The following is a 16,426-nucleotide window of genomic DNA, read 5'->3' on the forward strand; positions in this document are numbered from 1 at the left end:
TAATAATAATAGCACACATTAAAATAACGTAGCACATATATATAAGATAAATGAAAATATAAACAAACAAAAATTAATAATTAAGGAGAAATAAAATAAAATAAAACGGAAGGGATTAAATCGAAATCAGGAATAAATTTAAGGGCTCAGATTATAAATAAAAAAGGATAATTAAAACACGCTACAAAAGGATAAGGACCAAACACGAAATATTCCCACGTCACTGAAACGGTGCCATTCTAGCGGAATACAAGCGCATGGTCTGAGGACCAATTCGAAACAGAAGCAAAATTATGTAGCCAAAATCAAAATAAAAAAGGATCGCAACGAACATGCCACAAAGGGAGGGGGCCCTATGGCAAATATCCCTTTGAGCAAAACGTGCGGACCCTCCGGTCGGATCGGTCAACGCGGGTCGGGGCCTCAAAACGGCGTCGTTTAATGAAGCATAAAGCTAAAAAAAAATTTACTTCTTTCTGGTTTCATTTTGCACAAAGAACACAAAAAAAATAAAAAAATAAAGGAGAATCCTTTTCGCTAGGGTTCAAGGCTAGAAGCCCATGGCCGCCACGCCCCTACTGCCCGGTGGCGGAGCCGTCGAGGCGTCTCCCACCAACGCTTTGGGGCGTTCGAGACCAAGGCTCAAACAGTGAAACGAGGGAAAGCGGAAGCCTCGCCTTTCTAAACTCGCGTCCGACGACGGCGAAGGGGCCGACGACGACGACGGCTTCAGGGGCCAATTTAGGTGATTTTAATCCTTCCCCTTTTTTATCCTCTTTATTAATAGTTTTTCTTTAAAAAACAAATAAAAATAAAATAAATAGATGAATCAAAAAAGAAGAAGAAGAAAACAGCAACCTTTTTTATTTTTACTTCTCTGATATGCGTTTTTACAAAGAAAGATTGAAGCCCCCTTTTCCTTTTGTTTGATTCGGCTCTTATAGCCGATTACACTACTGTTTTCTGTTCTTTGTTGCTGTTTTTTTGCTTTTGTTGTTGTTTGCAGGACCTGATGAAGTCAACGGAGACGGAAAGCTTCCATTTTGGTGCAAGGCGCAGCTGGCGGTGGCAGACCTCGGGCGTGGTGCGCGCCGAAGACGCACATAGGTAGCAGCAGCGCGAGGCAAGGGCAGGGAACCCTAGGGTTCCCTGTGCTGTTTAGTTTTTTGGGCCCTAATGGGCCGTTTTAGATTTTGGGCCTTTGGCTATTGGGTATTTGTTTGGTTTAAGGTTTGGGTAGTTGGGTTCTTGGGCCCCAGGCAAATTTGGGCTTCAACAGCTGCCCCTCTTTGCTGGTTGTCGTGTAACGAGAACAGAGTAAGGACTAAGAAAGACCAAATTTGCCTAGTCTTGCAGAGTCTTGACTTCTTTGAGTGTTTCTCTTTTCCAAGTAGCATCCTTCCAGTCCACTGCGTCTTGTCGCTTCAATCCACTCCATTGCACTTCAGAGAGTTCTAACTTGTAGTTTCAATCTTCTTCGTAGCAACTTCAAGGGGGACGATGTTTGTGTTTTTTCTGTCTGCTCCGCTACTGCTTTGGGAGATAGGATCTAACATCTTTGACCTGCTCCACTACTGCTTAGGGAGATAGGACTGGTGGCTTAAATCTGCTTCACTACAGCTTAGGAAGATGAGATTCGCCGTCTTCGATCTGCTCCACTACTGCTTAGGGAGATAGGATCTAAAATTCTTCGGTCTACTCCACTGTAACCTCAAGGAGATAAGACTTGCATATTTAACCTGCCCCACTGTAACTTTAGGGAGATAAGGTTTGTGGCTTCGATCTGCTCCTCTGTAATCTCAGGGAGATAAGATCTGAAATTCTTCGGTCTACTCCACTGTAACCTCAGGGAGATAAGACTTGCATATTTAACCTGCCCCACTGTAACTTCAGGGAGATAAGGCTTTATGCGACCTGCTCTGCTGTAACTTCAAAGAGATAGGATCCTTTATTTTAATCTGCTCCACTATAACTTCAGGGAGATAGGATAGTGTCTTCGATCTGCTCCGCTGTAATCTCAGGGAGATAAGATCTCTGGCTTCTTTGATCTGCTTCGCTGTCGATGCAGGAAGACAAGATCTATCATATTCACTGATCTGTTCTCTGGGGAACATGACCTGTATAATGAACCTAATTATGCCTAATGATTAGGATGGCATGATCAAAATGAATCAAATGCTCCTAACTAGACATGTGTGAATGGTGTTTGCATGAATGCAAAATTTTATATTTTCGAGAATGATCTCGCTTAGGTTGTTATTACTCGAAGTTTATTAAGGCTTTGTGACTGATGTGCTACAACGCCTTCTCACTTGACTGGTTTTTCTGAAGAAACATTTAGCCAGGTTGCCCCCACTGTAAACCTCAAAGTTTAATCCATTGAGACGCCAAAATTTGTACCATCATTCTCCCACTGCAATCCAAGGGTAGAAATATGTGACTTTTCCTCAATCTTCTCCTATCACAATTCAAGGATACAGGACGCGAATCGTTCTAGTTCCTCACACCATTCCCAAGGTGTCATACTCATGTGCAAATGAAGGATCTCTTCTCCGAGGTAACCTCTTACTATTGCCTGATAATCATTGATTGCTTGTTTATTTAAGCTCTGCCACCAACATGGCGCCTTGTCAATCAACGCATTTGAAAACAAAAATCCAAAGAGAAAGTCTGAATTTAGACTATTCCTTCTCAAATTTCCAACCTTTAAAATTGGTGTGTTCTAAACAATAGTCCTGCTTTAGGCTCCTATATTATTTAGAAACTTTTCAGAGTAATAAGCAAAACTTCCTTTGTGAAAGTTTTATTAGTCCATTAATCATTATAACAATGGATAAGAATAAAGTTGGTTCTGAGCATAGCTCGAAAGAACAAGTTATCCAAAAATAGTAAAGAATGATGACAAAGAAATTGATTGGGAATGTATATCTTGGAAAAGAATAAAAGGTATTCTGAGAACAACAAATAATATGAGAATCGGGTGCTTTAGATATCGCAACTTGAACTTTTCTGTACAAACTTTCTGAAGACCATTTTGAGTTGGACATGTGTTTAGGAGATCTACAGTGCTCTGTCGATGCCCCAAGATGTCGCCTATCCTTTCCTGTTGATTCAGGCATAGCAAGATCGCCACATGCCTAATTTGGTCAAGATTTGAATTGCTCTGATCACCTCATGCCCCATTCTGATCAATATTTGAGCTGCCCTTTTCAGGTTTTCAACTCAAATCCCTTTTTGCCTAAGGCGCCCTTTCCGGGTTTTCCCCTTAGCTTCTCCATTTTTCAATTTTCATTTTCTTTTTTCAATTTTCATTCTCATTTTTCATTTTTTCAGAGTGCCCTTTGCGGGTTTTCACCTTGGTCCTTTCTCCTTCTTTAAACGAAGTATTTCTTGGTGGATCCGAGTTTATAGGACTAGCAATCTCACTCGGGATCGGTGCTCTTGAAGAATGTCTTCTTTACAACGTAAGGACATTCCTGGTTTGGCATTCATTTCCCCCTGGAATCCTTTTGGAGAGGAATGATCTTTTTCTACATCCAACCCTCTCATGGAATTCTCTGAGATGACACTATTCATTATGGGCTCGTATCATTTGTTTCTGGTACATCCGACCCTGAAGAATAGCTTTTAACCTTTTTCCTAGGTTCAACTGATCGCATCACGATTGGATCCATTCTGCTTCATCCAATTCTAGCTCAACTAATACCCGGAGAGAAAGGATTTCAATAGGTAAAACTACCTAAACCCCGCAAACCAAAGAGAAAGGTATTGCCCCGGTACAGATGTTCGTCAAGCAAGGAAGGCAAATAGTAATTTCTCATGCCAATCCTTGTAAGTCTCAGTCATTTTCCTTCAATTTTCGATGTTCAACTCTAGGCAATTCAGTGACGAATCGTGGTGTCCACTTCTGAGTTAATTTGAGACCTCAGCGATCGTGCTATTGTTTAAGCTCAATGCATTCTCCAATACCCTCTTCTCTGAAATTCTGTATCGGTATACGATGACTTTGGCTCATGAAGTAGCCTCTCAAAATGAAGCAATGCCCATTAGAAGTCTTCGATAATGGTGATGTCCATGCCTTATTGTGCTCAAAATTTGAGTCGCCCTTTTCGGGTTTTCAACTCAAAACCTCATTTGGTCACAAAGCGCCCTTTGCGGGTTTCGCTTTGGCCTTTCCTTTTATTTTTCTTTTTCTTTTCATTCGATTTTTCATCTAGATTTCTCTTTTCATTCTTCTTTCTTTTTCTTAGTTTCATTTTGATTTTGATTTTGATTTTGATTTTTTCCTTCTTTCTTCTTTTTGTTTTTGTTTTTTAATTTTTCATTTTCATTTTCATTTTGACTTTGATTTTGATTTTTCTTTTTTTCTTCACTTTTTTGATCTGAGCCTTTTGGGATGCAACTTTGACAAAAACTTTGGATCTTCCTCTTTAATCAGGATGGACCCAACAACAACTTGAAGAGATAGAAATTTGACTTCAATTGGGCAAAACTATGCTGACTCCACGAGAAGGGCATTACCCCGGTAAAGAATTACATCGTTCATACTGCAAATTTCTGACATCGTGCTGTTGTGCAGATTTCATTATCGGCGTTTAACCTAAGCATATCCTGGTATGATCCTACAAAGATATCTTCGAAATCTAGAGGTGCCTCAATAAGGTGTTGCTTCGTCTCTGCGGTCAGGTCAATTCTAATCTTCGCCAAGCTCACAATTTCTGATGATTCCTTGTGAGGTAGGATCTGTCTATCCTCTTGTTCAACCATCTTTAACAAGTCGGGAGATAAACTACAATCTTTGTCATTTTCAAAGCCCTGAGATCCCTCTGAACACATGCCCCGCTCAAAAAGAAAATCTGAGTTTGCAGCAGTTTCATTCATGTCATTGATATTTGAGGACTCATAATAAGCACCAAATAATATACAAAAGGAATGTATAAATTTATGAATAATTATTTATACAATATGATTATGAATGAATGAATGATGTGGAAGAAAATCCAAAAGAATGAGATATTCAGAAATAATTGTTCAAAAAGAATGAAAGAATATTAGCTCAAAAAGGAATGCAAAGATGTATTTTATTAGAATAATGACTTTCAGACATGAGCCTATTTCACAAAAGAGTTCTTATTACCTCTAGGCTAAAAGCAACAAGTGTGTTCTGAATATTACTCTGAGTAAGCTCTAAATACTACAGGGGTCTCTTCTGCAGTCTAATTATTCAGAACACTCTCAAGTTTAGAAAGGCGAACATCTAATAAGATCTCTTCTTCAGTTGTTTCTTCATATTCGGCACTGATGTGAACATTTCCCAACATTTCTTTATTCATCGCATTCCCTTCATTATTCGTATGATTGAGCAGCGGGTTTTCTGTACTGATTGAATCATCAAATTTGACAATGCCCATATTGATAAACCTTTCGACCAACTTTTTAAAGGCAGTGCAATTCTCTATTAAATGCCCCGTAATTCCCGCATGGTAGTCGCATTGTGCATTCATATCGTACCATTTGGGATAAGGAAGTTGTAAAGGGGTCAAGTAACGAGATGCAACAACATGCGCATCGAACAAGCTTTGATACAGCTCCTTATATGACATCGGAATTTGTGTGAACTGGAGCTTCTCAGTACCTGGTTTCACTCCAGGTTCTTGCTTTAAAGGGCTCTGATGGCTGGTGGTCTCTGTCTTTGGCCTGCCTACAGTGATTGGTTTTGAGTGGCCCTTGTTATATTCGCCTACATTATCCCTTTTATTCCCTTTCTTCCTTGGGGACTTTGTAGTGTCTGGGTACTCTACTCTTATCTGCTTTATTTCAGCTAGATTAGCAACAAGATTAACTAAATCGTTCCTCAAATTAGATCCTAAGCCTGTTAGGTAATTCACTGGTGTCGATGTACCAGTCTGATAGTGTTGGGATCCGATAGTAAAAAGTGCTCCTTGCGGACGCCCATCTGGCTGAACTTGGACACTTGTCGGAGTACAATCTAAGGAATAGACAAGATCCTCATTATCGACCCCAAAGTAAACCACCGGGTCATTCACTTCTTTTGACTTTCTAGCTAGCAATCGGTTGAACTAGTTTATCATAGTTCTCCGTAATTCTAGCATCTGATCTCTCATCTCCTGTTGAAATTCAGTCAATTGCTTCTGCATCTGAATCTGCATTCGCTCTAACTTTTCCAACCTTCGTTCCATTTTTCTAACCTTTGTTTGGATATCGTAAGGGTGTTTGGTTGGTTGGTTTTCCAGGTTAGCTGAAATAAATTTACTTGTTTAGACTCTTTCAATAGATTTTAATGCATGTAATGCAATGTAATGCAAATGCATGAAATGAATGCCTAAAGAGACGTTGATTCTGATTCAATTACATTTAGAAAACTTTTCCAGAAAGTAAATTCCCTTACATAAAATGGATACATGTACGGCTTCACCTTCATATTCCAAGAAACAACATCGGTCTTTTTCTTCACCCGCATGCTTGAGGTAATCTTGCTAATAGATGCCATTGCTAGCTCCACTCTTGATCTTGGTTGCAATCCATCACCTGCCCGTCCTCATAAGGCTCGTCCGGCTCTTTAAGGGGTGGAATGTTGAAGGCTCTTAGACAATTGCCTTGAATCCTCAGGCCACGAAGCAGGGTCACGAACTCTTCCATCGCCATTCTTGTGTTTCTCAGAATATATTCAGGCAGTCGTATTGTTTTCCACTTTATCAAGGAATTCGTATTCCACGACAAGCTTTCTAAGTTAGTAATCAAACTTGAATCAATATCTCTTTCCTAAGATGCAGATGCAATGCAATCATAACCAAAACACAACAAGAGGGGTTAGCACAAAACAGAAGTAAGCAAGGAAAACAAAAGTACCTAGTCGGGTAGTCACTAGGGATTTAGAGTGGCTCCACTTAGGATGTGTTCTGAAGTCCACTATATGAGGTTTGGCTCTAAAGTACGGGTACCCGAACCAGCAGATTCCTCAATCCTCACCCATTATAGGCTCATATGGACTGAGTTCAGTTCAGGGGAATACATTTCCCTATGGCCATGCGGAGATGAAAATCTCACGAAGACATAGGTACGGATGTATCCCGAAAGCGATTCACTATCCCATGCGGAGGTGAAAACCTCACGAAGGCGTAGTTTCTCACTCCCACTTAAAAGGGAACAATCGAGCTATTATGTAATGCAATATGCAGAAATATATCAAAAATTCAAACCAATAGAGCAATTGCAAACCAAAGTAATGATAATCGTAACAAAAACGGACAAACAAAATGACCGTAAATTTAAACCAAATTTTTGGGTGACCTCTAGGCATTCGGTGTGGTTCTACTTAGGGTAGGCTCTTAAGGCTCATTATATGCGGTTCGGTTCTAAAGTAAGGGTACCTGAACCAGCAGATTCCTCGATCCTCACCCATTATAGGCTCATACGGACTGAGTTCGGTTCAGGGGAATACATTTCCCTATGGCCATGCGGAGATGAAAATCTCACGAAGACATAGGTACGGATGTATCCCGAAAGCGATTCACTATCCCATGCGGAGGTGAAAACCTCACGAAGGCGTAGTTTCTCACTCCCACTTAAAAGGGTGTGACCAACGGTCATGCAATGCAATGTGCAGAAATATATATCTAACTCAAAATAAGGCAGTAATTAAAAAAAATAATAAGGGCCAAAATAAAGACAAATGAAATGCCATAAAAGGATCGCGTCAAGTTTTCAATCTTCGACAAAAGACAAAAATAATCAACACATGGCTTGACTCACTTATTGACGTCCCAGTGGAGTCGCCAAGCTGTTGACACCATTTTTTTGATGAAAACGGGGTCGACATGGGTTTTGAAAAATGAAAACGAAAACGGGAGTCGCCACCAATCCTTTTTGATAAGGTGTGATCGGGTCACCTTGAAAAATGGTTGTTTTTAATAAACGGTTTGATTTTAGTAAAACAACAAGTTTAGTCCACGAAATTCAGAAAAATGGGTTCGGGAGTCGGTTACGAACGAGGAAGGATTAGCACCCTCGATACGCCCAAAACTGGTACCTAGTTGATTACTTAATGTCTTAATGTCGAAAATTGAGAACTTTGGAGAATTTTAAAAATACGATCCTTGTATTAAAAGGTTGAAAATTTTCAGGAAAAGGGCATATTTCACGTTATTCGAAAAAGAGAATCATATCCAGTAAGTTAGGACACAATGTCTCGAATTCTCGATACGCGAATCAAAAATACTTATTTAAAAGATATTTAACTATCTTGGATTAGAAAAGGGATCACGACCAGTAAGTTAGGACACGATCCTTTTTTAATTCCCAATATTGTTTAAAACTTGAGTTTGAAAAGATTCGCGTATTTAGATTTATTGTGAAAATCGAAACCCAGTAAGTTAGGGCACGACTTTCTCAAATCTAAACACGAAATTTTGTTTATTCAAAAGCCATAATTCATAAATTGAATAAAAACAATTTAACACTAAATAGTAGAAATGAAACACGATGTTGATACACATGACAAAACAATAATGAATTCGTAATGTAAGTATGAATAATACGAACAATCCTCAAAAATGAAATGAATAAATATAAGAGATAAGTCAATCATATTATAACAAGTAAATAAACAAATAAAATCAAAACATTCTTTTAAAATAATAATGAGCATGTAAATAGCAATAAAGAAAATGAATAAGGTTAAAAATGTGAAGGGATATATATGTATATATATATATATATGTATAAATAAAAATATGTATGTATATGTGTATATATATGTACATATAAGGTATAAAGTATAAAGCATAAATAATATATAAGTATGTATATATATATATATAGAATAAAAAGCATCTATGTGCGTACATGTATTTTAAAAGATGTATGCATATATATTTTAACATATATATAAAAACATATGTATGTACATGTCAATCTTAAAATTATAAAACATAAAGGATATATATACGTATATATACGGACTGTAAAACATGTGCATGCATTTAAGTACATTACAAAAATATATGTGTGTATATATAGTAAACGTGGAACCAAAAGGTGTACAAGAATACATAATAATAATAATAATAATAATAATAATAATAATAATAATAATAATAGCACACATTAAAATAACGTAGCACATATATATAAGATAAATGAAAATATAAACAAACAAAAATTAATAATTAAGGAGAAATAAAATAAAATAAAACGGAAGGGATTAAATCGAAATCAGGAATAAATTTAAGGGCTCAGATTATAAATAAAAAAGAATAATTAAAACACGCTACAAAAGGATAAGGACCAAACACGAAATATTCCCACGTCACTGAAACGGTGCCGTTCTAGCGGAATACAAGCGCATGGTCTGAGGACCAATTCGAAACAGAAGCAAAATTATGTAGCCAAAATCAAAATAAAAAAGGATCGCAACGAACATGCCACAAAGGGAGGGGGCCCCATGGCGCAAATATCCCCTTTGAGCAAAACGCGCGGACCCTCCGGGTCGGATCGGGTCAACGCGCGGGTCAGGGGCCTCAAAACGGCGTCGTTTAATGAAGCATAAAGCTAAAAAATTACTTCTTTCTGGTTTCATTTTGCTCAAAGAACACAAAAAAAAAATAAAAAAAATAAAAGGGAGAATCCCTTTTCTGCTAGGGTTCCAAGGCTAGAAGCCCCGCCATCACGCCCCTACTGCTTGGGTCGGTCGCCGTCATGGAGGCGTCTCCCACCAACGCTTTGGAGCGCGTTAAGAGACCAAGGCTCCGAAATGGTGAAACGAGGGGAAAACGGAAAGCCTCTGCCCCTTTCTAAACTCGCATCCGACGACGGCGAAGGGGCCGACGACGACGACGGCTTCAGGGGCCAATTCAGGTGATTTTAATCCTTCCCCTTTTTTATCCTCTTTATTAATAGTTTTTCTTTAAAAAACAAAGATAAATAAAATAAATAGATGAATCAAAAAAGAAGAAGAAGAAAACAGCAACCTTTTTATTTTACTTCTCGATATGCGTTTTACAAAGAAAGATTGAAGCCCCTTTTCCTTTTGTTTGATTCGGCTCTTATAGCCGATTACACTCTCTTTTTCATTCTTTGTGCTGTTTTTTGCTTTTGTTGTTGTTTGCAGGACTGATGAAGTCAACGAGACGAAAGCTTCCATTTTGGTGCAAGGCGCATTGGCGGTGGCAGACCTCGGGCGTGGTGCTTGGCCAAGACGCACATGGGTAGCAAGGCTGAGAAAGGCGGGGAACCCTAGGGTTCCTGTCTTTGTTAGTTTTGGGCCCCAATGGGCCGTTTTAGATTTTAGGCCTTGGGCTATTGGGTATTTGTTTGGTTTAAGGTTTGGGTAGTTGGGTTCTTGGGCCCCAGGCAAATTTGGGCTTCAACATTCTCATATTTCGGCAAACAACACAGCAGCAGATGAAAGCGAGAACTTGAATCTGAAAACAAAACCCTGCCCTGATCACTTGCACATTCAGAGATTGATAATTTCAAGTAAGTACCTAAAATTTTGTGTTGATTCTAGCTTGCATGTCTTGAATCTACAGTACGAAGTGCTTTTTCGAGATTTTTATCCCTAGATCCGTGTTCTACACAAAAAAAGGGGTTTAAAAGGTTTTGGGATAATTTTTCAGCCACTGTGCACGGCGGCGCCATCGCTGGTGACCGGCGGCCGCCATAATGGCCGATGGCCGGATTCTGGGCAATGCCTAGAGAGAAAAGGAATTTTTTTCTAAATAAGGGCTAAAATGAGTTTTTTTTTAAAGAAATTGACTTAAATAGGCCTCCAAAACGACACTGTTTTAGGCATGCCTCTTAGGCCCCAAAACGACGTCGTTTTGGCTTGACCCGCGCGCCGACCCGACCCACTCCCTAGGATCCGTGTGTTTTTGAACGGAAGGGTTAATTGCGCTTTTAGCCATTCCACTTGTTTATTATTTACAATCAAACTTCTTTCTTTTTTAATTTTATCCTATAATTTATTTTGGCTTTCAATTTGGTCCACCTTGAATCTATTCGTTTTGGAGGGTGGGGGATTATTTCCCATTTGGTCCCTTTTTGTTATTTGAGCATTCAACTTGGTCCTTTTCCTTTTTATTTATTTCTGATTTGCCCCAAATTTATGTTTTAAGTTCGATTTGGTCCCTTTTTTGTTATTTTTACTATTTTATTATTAAATTAATTAATTTAATATTACTATTACTATTATTATTTTTCTTTTTTTATTTTATTATTTATTTACTTGTTATTATTATCATATTATTAAAATTTAATTAGTTTTGCATTATTATTTCTTTTTATATTTATTTACCTAAATACATTTTATTTTATTATATCATTTTATTTATTTATATCCTTTTATATAATTTTTAATTTTTAGATTTTTATTATTGTTATTATTATTAATACCATCATTATTATTATTAATATTATTATTCTTAAATTGTTTTACACAATATTTATTTATTTCTATAATATTAGGTCTTTAGCTATAATTTTGTTTACTTTTTTTTGTATTATATTGTTGATAATATAAGTAGTGAGTTGTTTGTATTTCTAAATATAATTTTATGTTTCTTATATATAAATAAAAGTAAAGCTTGTCACCACGTGAAGAGTTCCCGACTAAAGGATTGGAGGGTGCACCAAGTAATGATATAGGTTGGCACTTTGGAACTCCAGTGCCAAATGTGAAAGGAAATATCGTATGTAAACATTGTGGTAAAGTTGTGAAAGGAGGAATAACACGATTTAAAGAGCACATTGCTCATAAAGTCGGCAATGTTGCACCATGCCCTAATGTTACTGGTATGTGATACTTTATTATTATTTTTAAATGTTATTGTAAATTTATCAATAAAGATTGTATATAATTGATAATAATATAAAGTGTGAATTTTTTTTTATTTTATTAACAGGTGTCATTAGAGAAAGTATGATAAATATACTGAAAGAAAGCAACACAAAAAAAAATAGACAAAAAGAGGAGAAAAGATGAATTCTTATCTCAATTAATAGAAAAGAAGGATGAACACGAGGGATTCATTGATGAGGTTTCTGCTATAAGGCAAGCAACTCGAGAAAGTATCCAATCACAACACGAGTGACATAGAAGGGAAGAATTCAGACGAAGTACTGGTGGTTTGGATAACATTTATGAAGAAGGGCAATCTTCTAATGGATCAGCTAGAGAATATCATAAAGAAAGAACAAGTAAATCCATCCCAAGTAAGTTTGAGTTTACCTTAAGGAGAGCTATACCTTAATTGGTTAGAAGCAAAAGTTCAAAGCAACCAAAGGTCAATGACTCTTTTTTAAAGAGTTTTCGAAGGAAGATAGGTGAAGCGGTATCTAAATTTTTAATATATGAAAGACTTCCTTTTCAATTAGCAAGCTCTCCATGGTTGTATAACTTAATTCAAGTGTTAGCAAAAGTTGGACAATGTGTAAAGCTCCCAACACTAGGTTTCAGATTTGTATTTGGAGTCAGAGTATCAGCGAGTTCGTGATTGGGTAAATGGATTAAATACTCATTGTAAAGAATTGGGTGCAACTCTAACGTGTGATGGCTGGACCAACAGTTTGAATCAAATGCACATCATTAATTTCCTTGTTTATAACAGTAAAGGAACCATTTTTTGGAAATCGATAGATGCCTCAAGTGTCCGTAGTAGAGATGCTGAATTCTACTACTGTTTGTTAGATTCAGTTGTAGAAGAAATTGGAGAAAATTACATTGTCCAAATAGTGACTAATAATGAGGCAGCAATGAAAGCTGCTGGAAAAAATTTAATGTTAAAAAAAAAACATCTATATTGGACCTCATGTGTAGCTCACTGTTTAGATTTATGCCTTGAAGATATTAGGAAAAAGCCCAATGTAGCAAAAGTGTTAGATGAGGCAAAGAAAGTGACTTGCTTTATATACAATCACATTTGGACTGTTGATTTGATGAAGAAGTATACACAAGGGAAACAAATACTTCAACCCGCTCTTACTCGATTTGCAACTCATTTCATTCAACTTGAAGAGATAACAAGACAAAAGCAAGGTCTGAGAGAAATGTTTAATTCAAAGGTCAGTATTTTATAATTAGTTAATATAATTACTTAAATATAGCAACCTTTAATGATTTTATTAGTTCCAAATAATTTAAATTATATTATTTTAAATTTTTTGTTATGAATATGTAGGAATTTAGGGAATCAATATGGGGACAGCAAAAGTTAGGGCCTACTTATGAAGCCAAAAAAATTGTTTTGGGAAAAGATTTTTGGAAAAAAATCCAATGATCTCATAAAATTTTACGAGCCCTAGTAAAAGTATTGAGACTTGTGGATAGCGATGAAAAACCAACAATGGGCTTTATTTATGAGGTTGTTGGTAGAGCTAAACGAGCAATTCAATAAGATTGTCGATATTTCACTGAGTACGAAAAGATTATTGACAATAGATGGAATTTTATGCATTCCGACTTGTATTCAGCTGGTAAGATAAAATGTTTCATATAATTAAGAACTATTTTTATATTTTATTATTTTAAGCTTTAGATTATTATTTGATGATATTCTTATAAATGATACTTAGGTTGTTTTCTCAATCCTCAATTTCAATTTGGGGTGGAGCATTCTGAGAATGTACTAATAGAAACATTAGAAGCTACACGATCAGTAATTGAAAGATTAGAACCTTCTCTTGATACTCAAGTCAGAATGGTTAATCAGTTTAGATTCAAGTACTATTATTTGTAACTTAGTTACATAATTTGAAATAGAATTTTTTTTATTTTTATTTTACTCTATCTTTTATTTATGCAGTTGTTACTATTTAGAGATAAACATGAGTCATTCGGTACTTCACAATCACAAAGAGCTTGGAAGCAAATGAATTCGGGTAAATAGTTAATTAAATTATTTAATTTAATTTATATTATTTAATTATATTGTACATTTTGAAGTTATTGTGAAATTTAAATAATATTATGCAGCTGAGTGGTGGATAATATACGGCACATGTGTTCTCGAATTACAAAAATTAGCAATTAAAGCGCTTAGTCAAACAACTTCAGCATCAAACTGCGAATGAAATTGGAGCACATTTAGTTATATTCACACCAAGGCAAGAAATAGGTTAAAGTATAAAAAACTTGAGAAACTAGTGTTTACCTATTATAATACGGGGCTTCAGATAATGCATCAAAAAAGAATTAGCATTGATGATATAAACACTAGTTTTAATCCTATCAGCCTCGATCATATCTTTGAAGATGTTGATCCACTATCAGATTGGCTTCTTGAGAAAGAGAATCCATTTTTAGATGGTGAAAATGCCGGTGGTTGCCTGTGGATACCTCTGATGATGAAATAGATGTTGATCAATCTCAACAACAAAATTTGTCTCATTCAAGTTCTAGTTCAATGCCAAGTCAGAGTGGCGGTAGACTCGATGGTGGTGGTTTAAGTCCAATTGATAAGGATGATGGATATAGTGGTGATAGAGGTGAAATTAGGTCTTCTAGTCAGTATGGAGGAGAATATGGGGTTGGTACCACTAGTGGATATTTCTGTGATAGATCAGAGTTTGATGGAAATATGTTTCCTGAACCTAGGAGAGATAGAAGTGACCCTAGAGCTCCATCAAAAGGAAAAGGCAAGAAGCATACTTCTATAGGCTCGTCATCTGGTAGGAGATCGAGTTCTAGTAACCTTGGGTATAGTGATTCATCTACTAGCACTCAAGGTTTTTATCCACCAGAACAACCTTCATATTTTCAACCTTCACATGGTTATCCACAACCATATGGTTATTATCCACCATTTCCTAATTATGGTGTGCCATAATAGCCTCAAATGCATCCTCCACCACCAATGTATCACCCACCTCCAACTCTTATGTATCCTCCTCCTCAAATATATCCTCCATATCAATTATATAAAAACCAAGGTGAAAATGTTACTTTTTTTGGAGAGAATCAAGTCAAGAACGCTCTCAAAGTGAATGTGAAGGATCTGATCTTCCTCATCATTCCATTAATTGGTGAAAACTAAATCGTACCACTACCATTATTTGTAAGGTATGTTTTTTTTAAAAGAAAACTTTTGTTAATGTTCTTAATTTTGATGATATTAAAACATTTAAAATATATCTTTAGATAAATGAATAGAGTATATTTTATGAAAAGATAATTAAGAATCGAATCATATTAAACTATATATGAAAGTAGAATGAGAGTGAGAATAAGTGGTAAGAAATAGGAATAATTAATGAGAATCTATACATTTATCTTCTTTTTTCCTTTTGTAGCATAGAATGTTTATATATTCACCGTCTTCAAAGTGTCAAGAAATATTGAAGACATCTCTCAAGTATGAATTTTCAATTATTTTATCTATAAAACTTTCAAACTTATTAAATATGATAAATGTTTAATATTTTTTTACTTTGTTATAAGTTAATATAACATTCTTAGAAAATTAAGTAAATAAATGTAAGAATAATTAATGATTATAAAAGTTATGTTCTCATATCATATTAATAAAAGTTCCTAAGTGTTAAAAAACACTCTAAAAATCATTAAAAGTGACTTTTTATAATTATAATTATAATTATTATATTTTACAATAAGTTGTGCGAATTTTAAAAAAAATTCACGACCGCGATACCCACAGTGACCGCAATAGCATCCGTTATGTCAGCAACTGCGATAAACACAACGTGACCGAAAACACGGCTGCGACCGCAATTTAAATCTCTGATATGGATCATGGTAATGGCAAGCCTAATCTTAATCGTTAGAGTTTCACATCACAACATGAAAGAAAAAGAACGTACTTAGGCTTACTATACCAGTTTCAAAGGGGATATACAACCTCATCAAGTCTGAAGAGCAAAAGCATTACTTATAGTTTCCGAGCAGTTTAACACCCCCATTTGCCATCGTCATCTCCAAAAATTTAAAACTTTCTAGAGATTATCATTTTATCGTCAATCTCCAAAAATGATTAGGTTAGTGATTATGAGACGAAATCTTAGAACATCTGTCCATTATATGATGTTAGGGACATTTGATATTTTCGTCTCTCCTAAAAGTCCTTAATTTTGTAGTGTTACTGACACCATGTTATGTTTTGCTTTGATATTCTGCAAAAGTGAAGATTGAAACTGTGTTAGTGGCTGGGATAAAATTAAAAAGAAGTTTAAGGGCTAAATTTGAGATTTTGTATTGAAATGACTGAGATTCAATTTTTAACTTTTAATTTAACAAAAAAGCTAAAATGGATTAAATTAAATTATTAATATTTGAGAAGAACTTAACAAGGGGAGGCAAGGCCTTGCTTGCACCCTGGCTATACCTCAGATACTTTAGGATTTTGCTACTAGTGTTTCACTTGCACTCTTGTTTTCGATCGGTTTTGCCTCACTT

At 36.0% G+C, this 16,426-nt stretch overlaps 1 non-coding gene across 1 annotated transcript; it reads right to left on the reverse strand.

Annotated features, from left to right (window-relative positions):
- Nucleotides 1-15,827: 15,827 nt before the first annotated feature.
- On the reverse strand, nucleotides 15,828-15,939 carry LOC128036471 (small nucleolar RNA snoR77). The gene has a single exon (XR_008193266.1). It is a non-coding gene; the product is annotated as a small nucleolar RNA snoR77 (small nucleolar RNA).
- Between the last annotated feature and the right edge of the window lie 487 nt (nucleotides 15,940-16,426).

This window comes from Gossypium raimondii, chromosome 13 (assembly GCF_025698545.1).
Source record: "Gossypium raimondii isolate GPD5lz chromosome 13, ASM2569854v1, whole genome shotgun sequence".
Classification (NCBI taxonomy): Eukaryota; Viridiplantae; Streptophyta; class Magnoliopsida; order Malvales; family Malvaceae; genus Gossypium; species Gossypium raimondii.